The sequence below is a fragment of the Macaca thibetana genome, chromosome 10, assembly GCF_024542745.1.
Source record: "Macaca thibetana thibetana isolate TM-01 chromosome 10, ASM2454274v1, whole genome shotgun sequence".
NCBI classification, from domain to species: domain Eukaryota; kingdom Metazoa; phylum Chordata; class Mammalia; order Primates; family Cercopithecidae; genus Macaca; species Macaca thibetana.
Window position 1 is genome coordinate 40,568,961 of NC_065587.1, and position 9,587 is coordinate 40,578,547.

The following is a 9,587-nucleotide window of genomic DNA, read 5'->3' on the forward strand; positions in this document are numbered from 1 at the left end:
CAGATGCCCATTGGATCATGAGGAACTAAATCGCCTTGATCTAGATTACTAGATAAAATATACAACACGGTTACATTTGAACTTCGGGTAAGTCATGCTAATTTTTCAGTGAATGTCCCATTATTACATAGAACATACTTCTACTAATATTTTATGTATTGTTCATCTGAAATGTAAATTTAACTGGGTTTCCTGGATTTCTATTTGTTAAATTTGGCAACCCTACCTCAATTCCCATTTGTGAGCATGTACATTTTGTCTACATTTTCCTTCCACACATTAGCGTAAAACTTCTTACTTTACCATGTATGTGCACTTACTGTATGCTAAGACCATACTCAGCACTTGCTCTGCATTGATGAATTTCTTCCTCGGTAATCCTGTATGTCAGTATCATTTTTTTTTTTTTTAATTTATTTATTTATTTTTTTTTTGAGACGGAGTCTCGCTCTGTCACCCAGGCTGGAGTGCAGTGGCCGGATCTCAGCTCACTGCAAGCTCTGCCTCCCGAGTTTAGCCATTCTCCTGTCTCAGCCTCCCGAGTAGCTGGGACTACAGGCGCCCGCCACTTCGCCCGGCTAGTTTTTTGTATTTTTTAGTAGAGACGGGGTTTCACCGTGTTAGCCAGGACGGTCTCGATCTCCTGACCTCGTGATCCGCCCGTCTCAGCCTCCCAAAGTGCTGGGATTACAGGCTTGAGCCACCGCGCCCGGCCGTGTGTCAGTATCATTATAAGTAGTATTAATTTACTTAGAACACAAAAGCATTTATTATCTTAAAAGTTTCTGCAGGCCAAGAAATCTAGAGAGGCTTAGCTGGGTGGCTCTATCTTGGATCTTTCATGATGCTGCAGTCCTCCGGTGGTCCACCTGGCACAATGGTGCTGACTGTTGGCAGAAGGCCTAGGGTATATGATCATTCCCATTTTACAGGCAGAAAAAGCAAGGCTCAGAGAAATTAAGGAACCAACCAGGCCAGCTGGGGTAGAAAACAAAGCTGCCTGACTCTAGACATGCACCCTTAACACCTATTCAGTTTCATTGCAGGTGAAAAGTCTTGGGTATATGATCATTCCCGCTTTACAGATGGAAAAAGTGAGGCTCAGAGAAATTAAGGAACCAACCAGGCCAGCTGGGGTAGAAAACAAAGCCGCCTGACTCTAGACATGAGCCTTAACACCTATTCAGTTTCATTGCGGGTAAAGACATTTTTCCATGTGCATCATAATGGAAATGGTTGTAATTAGCTACTTTAAAGTGCTAATGTGTGTGACCTTATGTATTACTTATGTATTCTGTATGGTCCATCAGAAATCTGGTAGACCTGGAAAAGAACCATTTGTAATTATCCTATTAATTTATTACATGGTAACAGATACTTTGAAAAGGCCAGGAAAGAGTTTGTTCCTGTTAGAAGGCTGGGCACATCCCATGCAGTCAGGATTGTGCTCTTAATTTGCTTTTTTATAGATAATTTAAAAAAAAAGCTCCAACACATGCCCTGTCAGAACAATTATAAACTCTGAATTTATGGAGTCCACATTACCAAGTGTTGACCGCAAACCCTGCAGGTGCAGAAAATGTGACGTCAGAGGATGATTTAATTGAGGCATCAGGGAAAACAGCACAAATTCTGCTGTTCTGGGCTTTTTTGGTAACTAACCCTGAGCCTCTGGGAGGCTTCCAGGCTGAACACCCATCTCCCTAATCCTTTCAACAAATGGTCTCCTCCCATTCTTCTTCCACGTTTCCCAAAACTCTGAGGGAGAAATGGCTGGGCCTCCGTGACGAGGGTGGGAAATATGTGGTCACTGGAGCAGGTGGTACCACCTGTGGTTGGCTCTAATTCCAGGCCCACAGCTGCTGCCCAGCTGCAGAGACCCAAATCCCAAGGTTTTTTGAGGATTTTCCCACCATCTGGGCTCCGAAATTCCCATGGCCAGAAGCTTTCTTGTGAGCCAAAGTGTCCCACTGCAAATGTTACCAGTGTCCTCAGGGGATCCCTTCACAGCCCCTTCTTTCCCTGAGACATTTCAAATCTCTCCCATGGGGCCCCCACAATTATGTCCCATCTGTCTTCCCGCAATGACTGTCGATCAGAAGAGGAGCTTCCGCCCACCCCCATCCAAGCCTGGATCAAAAAGAGCTTGGGACTCCTCCAATCATGTTCTGTCACCCTTTGCTGTCATCATGGCTTTACTATTCTAATGGAGGGAAAGAAGCATTTTAGAGATCTGAGAAAAAGCCCTCTTCCCATCCTTCCATTGTCTTGGTTACTCACCTGTTAGCTATATAACAACACAGGAACTCAACATAAGACAGGAGATGAGGAAGCAGTTTTCTTCTGAAAGAGACCCCAAAAGGGTGCCTACATTTCTATGCTTTCTTTTCCTCACAGATTCTCTGCCCTTGGAAAAGCTGGGCTTGCATCATTAATTTATTCATTCAACAAACTTTCCCTGAACACAGACTTGGTTCTGGGCTCAATAAGAGCAAACATTGACGTGCATTGAATGCTCACAATGACTCCATGAGGAAGGTAACCTTGCTTTCTCCGGGTGGCAAAAGTATTAGAGCTCAGAGAGGCTTAGTTCCTCAAACAACACCTAGAAAACAACTGGTGAAAACCAGAGTTACAGAGCCTGGAGCCCGAGCTCTCACTCGCCGGCCTTCGAGGCTTCCGATAAAACACAAGTGCCAGTGTATGCACATCGATGCCACGCCGCTCCATGTGGTAAAAGAGCATTTTAGCAAATGTGCATTTTGTATCATTGCCATTTGACGTAGATCAAGGTAACATTGATGACATTGTATAGAACAGACAGGATTTGAATATAGCAAAGGAATACTTTCTGTGAGGGCTAAACATTTCCTTGTAATATTGAAACAAATAAACGATAGATGTGCTAGTCAGCTGTTACGAAGATATAACTCCAATTCTCCCCCTCTTTCTACATCCATGCCCTTTGTAATGTGATTTTATGGCTCCTGCTATCAAGAGGTAGAGTTTATTCCCATGCCCCTTGAAAATCTGGGCTGCTTTTTGACTTGCTTCAAATAATAGAACATACAGGAGCCAGGCCTCAGAGACCCAAGTCTCTGAACGTAACCCTTTTTCTCACCCGCTGGGTCCCTCATTCCCACCATGAGGGCAAGCCAGGCTACTCTGCAGATGAGTGACTACGTGGAGCAGAGCCAAGTCACCCCAGCCAAGGCCATGCCAGACCAGCCAGTCCTAGGTCAAGCTATCAGCTGACTGCAGATGCACCAGCTAGCCCAGTCAAGATCAGCCCAGCTCAGCCTGGATGAGCAGAAACATTCAGGTAATGCATAGATTTATGGGGGGTGGTGGGAGGGAAGTTATATTTTAAGCCACTAAATTTTGGGGCGATCTGCTGTAAAGCAATAGCTCACTGACACAAAGCTAACAAAACTTCAAGCATTTTGCTTTCTCTCTTGATTGATCATTTGAATTTAGGCAACACTTGGACCCACATAGAAAAGAACCATATGGCAGCCCAGAGCTGCTTTAGCCCCAGACGCTTCCTAACAGGAACAAAGCTATGGCTTAGGAGCCTTCCAAGCGTTCCTGTGTTTGAGGGCTAAAAGATATAGAATCCATTGGCTCTAAAATACAAAACAAAGCAAAGCAAGGCGAAAACAAAAACAACCTTGCAAAATAAAACTGATAAATGCCTCATTACACGCCTTCAAAACAAAACATTATGTCAACTAGTCAACTGTGACTCTATTAGTATGTAACCATATGAGTTGCGTACAATTTTGTGCTCACAAGCAAAATAAATAATCTCTTAATGAAATCAAAACATTTTAAAATCATAAGAAAATTCAAATTATTATGATCTTTGTCGGCTGGGCACGGTGGCTCACGCCTGTAATCCCAGCACTTTAGGAGGCCAAGATGGGTGGATCACTTGAGGTCAGGAGTTTGAGACCAGCCTGGCCAACATGGTGAAACTCCGTCTCTACTAAAATTACAAAAATTGGCCGGGTGTGATGGCACACACCTGTAATTCCAGCTACTCGTGGGGGCTGAGGCAGGAGAATTGCTTGAACCCGGGAGGCAGAGGTTGCAGTGAGCTGAAATCACGCCACTGCACTCCAACCTTGGCAACAGAGCAAGATTCAGTCTAAATGTCTAAATATATATAGATAAAATCTCTCTATATATATATATAATCTATATAGACTAGTCTATATATACATGTCTCTCTCTCTCTCTCTCTATATATATATATACATATATATATATAAAATCTTTGTCACTTTTACTGAGCCCAATTCCACATAATTTTCCAAGGAAATATGGTAAACATTTTGGAAAATCTTAGTCCTCCGATAATTACCTAGCATGGGATGCATCTGCATTTTCATGGCATCGACGTGCCATGGCCAGCAACTTCTGAAAATGACTGCGCCCAGGGCCTGCAAAAGTCTTAAAACAGCTCTGGAAAAGCATCTTCTACAGGCTCATCGCACCCGATTGCCGAGAAAATGAGAACTGCGAGTTCCCCTGAGGAGACAATTAGCACTGGTCTGAATCAAGAAACACCAGCATGCCTTTTGATGAACACATGTGGTGGCTCCTAGAGGCTACATCTCCAGACAGGAGAGCCTTGTCAGGTAGCAGGTGTCTACACTGCGCCGATCCAGCAGAAATCTGCTTCCCCTTGGGTCCCGTTGCACTCTGTCAGTCCCTGAGCTCATGGGCCGATATAGGTCTGTTTGTTTGCTTGCCTTTTCACTAGACTGTGAGTCCCTCAAGGCACGGACCATGTGGTGCTTATCTTCATGTCTTCCTTCACTCAACAAATGTTTATGGAGAGCAATCAAGTGCTAAGTACTTGTCTAAGTACTAAGATTATAGCAGCAAACACAACAGATATCAACTCTATCCTCCCAAGAGGGGTAGACAGAGGGGACAAGTTATTTTTTAAAGTGACAAAGTAAGTATGCACAAGATAAACTATTTACAAATTAACCACGAGGTCTCCAGCCTTGGGCCTTCCTCTCCCTTTGGCTTTGTTTTCTACTGCCTCACCCTCCTCACCACCCCAGAGGATCTCTACACACTGGGCCAGTTCTCCAGACCCTCCGGGAGGTAGAATTGGGGAAAGGAGCTGAGGACAAGAGGCTCTCCAGTAGGATTGTGCAAGACATGGTTATGAAGGTGTCAAGAGAGAGGTGGCAGCAGTTGCAGGGGTGAAGGAAGCAAGCAAGAGAGAAAACGGGAAAATTTTACAAAGCATGGATCATGCTCCCTTCGCAGCATGTGGGAGATTAAGTAGAGCCTTCAAGTTGCCTTTTGGTGCCTGGACTGTGCTTCTGTGTGGCTCTGCTCTGAGACTGGACAGTGGGCGATGGCCTGCCATGCCATCCTGTGATAAATGCTATCAAACACAGAGCCATGGAGAGGCTGGACCCAGACCAGGAGGGGACGGAATCTATGCTAGCCAGGGGATGTGGAGGTAGCAGGGGAGGAAAGAAGAGCATTCTAGGCAGAAAAACAGTCTAATTGAAGGTTACAAGGTGGATAGGAATTCCGACAGCTGCAAGGAGCCTTGTGTGGCTGGAGTTTCAGGAGCAGTCGGGTGCCATGAGCCTGTAGAGATGAACAAGGGCCAGATTATGGAAGGCCTCATAGCCCTGTGAAGGAGTTACCCTCACTTCGACTTAAGTGCTTGGGAAACAGGAGATTCTTAAGAACTGGCTTTTTTTTTTTTTTCTTTTAATGCTGACTTAATATTTACCAAGAGAAAAGGCTCACCCACCACAGTTCTAAACTCGAGTCATATCTAAAGCTGCCCAAACGACTAGGAAGTACCTCTGTTATTAAATCACTTTGGAGAATGTCCAATAGCAATTCCAATGCAGGCTGGTGTTTCCTTATCTGAAACTTATACCTATAAGTAGGGCTCCCTGATTCCAGGTCCCAAGGTTAATCAATTAATTACCAGGAAGAAGGTTCCCCTGGTTTTTGATCCTAGCAACCAAGTGAATGCATACTTAAGATATTTAAGGTTGAACTTTTGAACTCCAGATACTCTGACCTCAGGTATGACTGGGATATGGTTGTGATAATAATTTCTTGGGCATCCCTGTCATGATGTCACTCGCTCACTGGCCACTGGCTTGTTGTTGCATTGTGATTTGGAAGGAAGTCTCCTCTGACACTTTCAAAAACAGAATGCAATTTTCCCATTAAATCATCTCTTTCAGCCGGGTGCGGTGGCTCACGCCTGTAATCCCAGCACTTTGGGAGGCCAAGGCAGGCGGATCACTAGGTCAGGAGATTGAGACCATCCTGGCTGACACGGTGAAACTCTGTCTCTACTAAAAATACAAAAAATTAGCCAGGAGTAGTGGCAGGCTACTCGGGAGGCTGAGGCAGGAGAATGGCGTGAACCTGGGAGGTGGAGCTTGCAGTGAGCTGAGATCGTGCCACTGCACTCCAGCCTGGGCGACAGAGCGAGACTCCGTCTCAAAAAAAAAAATCATCTCTTTCCCCTACTTACATTAGGCTGTTTGCTGGATCACAGGTTATAGAGAGAAATAAAAGAAGATGTCACCAGGTCTTCTCTAGTGAGAAACATGGATAATGTGAATGGTTGGAAAGAAGTATCTGAATAAGCCTGTTGAGATGCATTTCATATTGGAGGCTGGAAACTGATGGAAACCATCCATGGCTTCTCTTGGAAGAAGCATTTAATCCACGTAATTCTAGACAGGCACAGTGTCCTAATCAAGGCTCTTGGGTTACCAGGTACCTGCCATGGGCCCTTGATGGGTTTTGCTGCTCATTATCCATTTTCCCTTCCTCTGGGAAAAGCATCCAAACTTCCTTTGGGTCCAAAAGCTGAGTATGAGAGCCTAGGCCACTCCTTACACAGTAACCTTCAAGCCCAATGATTAGCTCAGGATGGACACAGTACCCACGCTGGCCCAATCACAATGGAGCCAGCACTTGCATAGGAGTAACTGGGGACAAAGCTTTCTCCCTGCCCTTGGACTTTCTGTTCCATCCCCTGACCTCTGGGCTTGAGTTCAGTCACCAATTGCCAATGATTTAATCAATCAGGCCTAGGTAACAAAACTGCCATAAAGAAGCCTTAAGTAAGTTCAGGGAGCTTTGACATTGGCGAACACACGGATGTACTGGAGGCTGGAAACCTCCTCTCCCAGGACCTTATTCTCTGCCTGTTTTCCATGGGGCTGTTCCTGGGTCACACTCTTTATAGTAAAGCTGAAGTTGTATACACAGTAGTTCCCTGAGTTCTGGGGATTGTTCTGATGGGTTCTCAAACATGGGGGTATCGCTTAGCTTATGGAATCCCCAAATTTATAGTAGGCTGGGAAGAAATGTGGATCAGCTGGGAACCCCACTTGTGTGGCTGGTGTCTGAAGTAGGGAGAGTCTTGCAGGATTGAGACCTTAGCTTGCTGGCTCTGATGCTAACTCCATGTAGATAAAGTCAGAATTGGGTTCAGTTGTTGGACACTCGGTTGGTATTGTAGAATTGGATAGCTGGTGTGGGAAACAACATGTATTTGGTGTCAGGAAAAAAACCCACACCCTCGGTGGCAGACGTGGTGTTGGAGGAAAACAGTGTTACAGGCCAACTTGCGTGAGAAAGTAGTGAGAAGCAAGACCACATGTTCCTGTTTGCTCCTACTCACACTATGCAAGATGAAAAGGTACTCCAGACAGTAGTGATAGTGGTTATCTGGGGGTGGAGGTGAGGCAGGGTGGACAGGACAGGGAGGGGTCAAGAAGTCCCTACATAGAATGTTTTCATAGTTTCAATTTTTCAATCAAAGAGTTTTACTTGTTCAATGTTTTAATTAAAAATACCTTCTCCATAAAATTATCCTGAGCCTTCATTCCTCACCATCACCTGCCATTAACTAATTATACAGTAGTACAGGTAGGCACAATGTGTTCAGGTGAGGACCAATTTCTAGCTATGTGGCCATAGGCTGGTAACCCCTGTGTGCCCCAGTTTTCCTCGTAATCCGTAAAATGAGGACACGAAGAATACAGACATCATGGAGTTATGTTGAGGGCTTAAAACGATGGCATATGCTTTGAACAAATTGGAGACTTATTCGTGTGTGTCCTGGGCTCCTCACACACATCTTGTGCAAGGAGAGATCCTAGGAACCACCATGGATTGACTGACAGTCAGGAACAAGCTTCCCGGAGAAATATCCCCCCTTGATAATCCACAACAGTCTCTAATGACAGCCCCGGGTTTTCAATACTAAACTCAGACTCAAAAATAGGGGAAAAAAGAAAATATCAACATATGCAGGCAAAGGAGAAATGGAGAAAATAGGCATTTTAAGTAAAGTTTAAACAGGCACTCCAGAGATGCCAGAGAACAGTGGAGTGGCAATGTTGGAGGAGAACACTAAGTCTTCCAGAAACAAGTAGGGGAGAGAGGTCCTTCAATTGAAAAGTCAAACCAATTCTAACTGGTATAAATTGAATGGAAAGACCTTATACTGAAACTGCAGAATGTCTAGGATAAAGAGAAAAACATTAAAGCCACCAGAAATTAACCCATGAAGGAAGAGTGATTGGTCTTAGAGAAAATTTCTAACCAGCAATAACTGACCTCAAAAGACAATGAAGTAACATCCTCCAACTAAGGGGCTACTACTGGCAACTTAAAATTCTATCCCCAGAAAAACTATCACTTACAATTTTCAAAATAAAGATATTTGCAGATAGACAAAGACATAGAAAAGAGAATAAAAGGTAAAAGAAAGAAATTGAGGCTGGGAGAGTTTAAACCTGGTTTCCCTAAAGGACGTGGTGTCAAATCCAGGTCTCCAGACTCCACAGCCTTTTTTGCTGGGCTTCAGCTGCAGGCAACCTTCACAGGTGAACAGGATCCTGGGCTCAGAAGGGCTTGACGCTCATGGTGGTTTAATGAACCATCTGAAGTTCTTAATCCTTCTAAGCCAGGGGCCCTACAATTTCCATAGCCAATCCTGCTCATAAATCCATAGACTGCCCCTTCATTCCTCCAGCCAGATGCCAGAAAAGCCTGCCATGTCTGGGCCTCGGACTGCCATGGCTCCTGGAAGTCCTTGGCTGTCCTCCTCTGCCTGGGGCCTCCGTGGCACCTGAGCGGGCTCCTGGACTCCAGGTCCTGTTAGTGCCTCCAGTGAATACTGCAGCTCCTGCTGTGTGCTGCCCCACATCCTGCAGAAAAAAACCCAACTCTCTCAATCCATCAAAGTCAAAACTCTCTAAAATGACTTTAATTAAAACAAGAGGCTCCCGGGTTTTCTCAGATCAGGTAGCCATCAAACCTACTCCTCTTCTTGAATTTCTCTTTGCTCTCTGGCTGGGCCTGTCTTTGTCCAATTCCCTGCCTCCGATGGTCTCTGATTCTTTATTCAAAAGGCAGGTGGAGAAGGTAGGAAAGGAAGTAAGAAAGAAAATGAAGGAAACCCCACCCTTCGGAACATCCCCAATCCCCAGAGATGTCTTACAAGCTTTAAAAACTTGCAGGTGTGATCACTGCTGCCTCTGGTTATCAAGAACTCAGCAGCCACA

General features: G+C 44.9%; 1 protein-coding gene across 1 annotated transcript in view; it reads left to right on the forward strand.

The window, feature by feature from the left end:
- ATP5F1E (ATP synthase F1 subunit epsilon) overlaps nt 1-9,587 on the forward strand; it is a 558,621-nt gene that overhangs the window by 252,033 nt on the left and 297,001 nt on the right. The gene's annotated exons all lie outside the window — the stretch shown is intronic.